This window comes from Pristis pectinata, chromosome 8, assembly GCF_009764475.1.
Source record: "Pristis pectinata isolate sPriPec2 chromosome 8, sPriPec2.1.pri, whole genome shotgun sequence".
Classification (NCBI taxonomy): domain Eukaryota; kingdom Metazoa; phylum Chordata; class Chondrichthyes; order Rhinopristiformes; family Pristidae; genus Pristis; species Pristis pectinata.
In genome coordinates this window covers 77,311,693-77,315,168 of record NC_067412.1, presented here as the reverse complement: position 1 = coordinate 77,315,168, position 3,476 = coordinate 77,311,693, and positions in this window count along the sequence as shown.

The window sequence follows — 3,476 nt, the reverse complement described above, 5'->3', positions numbered from 1 at the left end:
TCTGAAGCTTCAGGGCCAGATCTGGTCAGTAGCACATTTCATATGATTACCACTCGTGTTTAGCAACTGGTTTATATTAATGGGCAAATTTCACTGAGTGATACGGTAAACTACTGGTGGAGGACACAGCTGAATAAATGGAGATTGCGGAGGAAGCTTACTCTAAACTGGAGTAGGCAATAGAATTCTCTATAGTTACAGTCACTACTTAGAATTTTATATCATCTAATTTTATGTTGAGTTTTTATATACATCAGGTAGTTAGGCAAGATGTTTTGTGAGGAGTAGGTCGTGCCTCACAAGCCTGATTGAATTCTTTGAGAATGTGACAAAGCACATTGATGAAGGTAGAGCAGTGAACATGGATCTTAGTAAGGCGTTTGATAACGTTCCTCATGGAAGGCTCATTCAGAAAGTCAGGAGGCATGGGATCCAGGGAAACCTGGCTGTGTGGATTCAGAATTGGCTCACTCATAGAAGACAGAGGGTGGTGGTAGATGGAGCATATTCTGCCTGGAGGTCGGTGACCAGTGGTGTTCCGCAGGACCCCTGCTCTTTGCGATTTTTATGAATGACTTGGGTGAGGATGTAGAAGGGTGGGTTAGTAAGTTTTCAGATGACATGAAGGTTGGTGGTGGTGTGGGTAGTGTAGAAGGTTGCTGTAGATTACAACAGGACATTGATAGGATACAGACACGGGCTGAGAAGTGGCAGATGGAGTTCAACCCAGAAAAGTATGAAGTGATACACTTTAGAAGATCGAATCTGAAGGCAAAATACAAGGTTAATGGCGGGACTCTTAGCAGTGTGGAAGAACAGAAGAATCTTGGGGTCCACATCCATAGATCCCTCAAAGTTGATAGGGTTGTTAAGAAGGCTAATGGTGTATTTGGCCTTCATTAGTCAGGGTATTGAGTTCAAGAGCTGTGAGGTAATGTTGCAGCTCTCAAGAACTCTGGGTAGACCACACTTGCAGTATTGTGTTCAGTTCTGGTTGCCTCATTATAGGATGTGGAAGCTTTAGAGAGGGTGCAGGGGAGATTTATCAGGATACTGCCTGGATTGGAGAGCATGTCTTAAGAGGATAGGTTGAGTGAGCTAGGGCTTTTCTCCTTGGAGAGGAGGAGGATAAGGGGTGACTTGATAGGGGTGTACAAGATGATAAGAGGCATAGACTGAGTGGACAATTAGAGACTTTTTCCCCGGTTGACAATGGCTAACACGAACGGGCATAATTTTAAGGTGATTGGAGGAAGGTACGGGGGGGATGTCAGAGGTAAGTTTTTTTTTACACAGAGTGGTGGGTGCATGGAACACACTTGTCGGCAGAGGTGGTGAAGGCAAATACATTAGACACGTTTAAGAGACTCTTAGATAGCAACATGAATGATAGAAAAATGGAGGGCTATGTTGGAGGAAGGGTTAGGTAGATCTTAGAACAGGATAAAATGTCGGCACAACATTGTGGGCTGAAGGGCCTGTACTGTGCTGTAATGTTTTATGTTAAAGCATTACATTGGCAGGAGAACTAATTCACTGCTTTGCTGAGTGCAAGACCCAGTGGTTGGTTTACACAACGATGCACCAAACAACTCCAGAAAGTGCTTTCTGTTGTATTCACTTACTGAGGGAGAGGACAGAAAGAGAGGTTCTATGGAGAAAGATAGGATTTAGTTGTAGTAAGAATAGTTCAGGAAGTAGAAGTAATAATTTCTGCACGATATTAAAATCAGCATAAAGGACAGCTTGGCTAGAGAGGATGCAGAGAAACTTACTGGAGCCGTATCAGGGAGAAGGGAGTTGAATTACATGGAGGGATTGGAGAAGCCAAAATCCTCCTCTTAGAGGAGAGATCAAGAGTTCAAATGTTAACTGTTTCACTCTTCTATGTATATGCTTCCTGATCTCCTGAGCAGTTCCAGTATTTTCTGTCTTTGTTTCAGATTTCCAAAATCCACATTACTTTGCTTTTGCATGGTTAGACTTGAGGGAGGTATTGAAAATTATGATTGCCTTTCATAGAGTGAATAAAAGATCTTCTGTGACAGAAGGATTAGCAATCAGAGAACAAAAATTTACAGGCAATAGAGCAAGGAAGTGGGACTAATTTGACAGCTCTAACAAAAAGTCAGTAAAGGTACAATGAACCATATAGCTTCTTGCTGTACAACTTCTAAGGTCTTTGAAATACAGGAGAAAAGGATTTTGTTTCCTCACCACTATAACCGGTTTTATCTCTGGTGTGAAGCTGACCTTAAAAAAACATGCTACATCTGAAAAAAGCTGGAACCCAATAATCCAAGAAAGATAATTAGAGCAGTGTGGTAGGTCTTAAAATAAATCCTTGGTGGGATGGTAGTGGGGAGTAGGGATGCAAAACAGAGTAGGCAATTTGAAGGTGAGTGAGAGGGCTCTGGCTGTACAGCATTAATAAACTTCCAGAATGGGAATATATTGGGAAAAAAATCTGAATGAAAATGGGTCTCCTTTGGTTCTGTTATTATTTAACACTCCTCTAAACCCAACTTTTCTTTCATTTTAAATTTGTCCCTTTACCACTTACTTTTGTCATGCAGCATTAGTGAAGTTTTTAAGTAATGAGTCCTATCATCCACTCTACAATAAATCCTTCCTTTTATTCTTTTCTCCTAATCCCTTTCTCTGTGTCAACATTTGCTTATAAACTGCTAAATCTCTAACCACTTGAGGAAAGGTCATCAACCTGAAATATTAACTCTGGTTCTCCAGTCACTGCTGTTTCCTGACCTGCTGTGTATTTTCAACATTTTCTCATGCCTTTTCACATTTCCAGCATACACAACACTTTGCTTTAGTTTTGAAGCAATACTGACGTATAAGAAGCCAGTGAGGATCAATGGAAAAGGATGCAAAAGGAAGAAAGGAAGGAAGTTTGTGAATTGGTTAGAGACAATCCTACAGTGCTAAATAATAAGAATTGAGATAGAGAAGTGGTTCACACAGAATTAATTTGGGTCATATCTGATGATAATTTATGATAAATTATAATACGAGGAATAATCCTGCCAAAAGGAAAATGTATAAAATTTAGAGTCAGCATTATACAGCATGATGACCAAGTTGTCTACTTGAGCTAGTCCCATTTCCCTGTGTTTGGCCCATATCCCTCTAAATCTTTCCTATACATGTACCTGTCTAAATGCCTTTTAAACATTGTAATTGTTCCCACCTCTACCACTTCCTCTGGCAGCTTGTTCCATATATCCACCACCCTGTGTGTAGTTGCCCCTCAGATCCCTTTCAAATCTTTCCCCTCTCACCTTAAGCCTATGCACTCTAGTTTAGAGCTCCCCTACCCTGGGCACAAGACTGTCACCATTCTCCTTATCTACGGCTCTCATCATTATATAAACCTCTCAAAAGCCCCTCAGCCTCCCATACTCCAGGGAAAAAAAGTCCCAGCCAATACTCCAGGGGAAAAAAAAAGTTCCACAGTC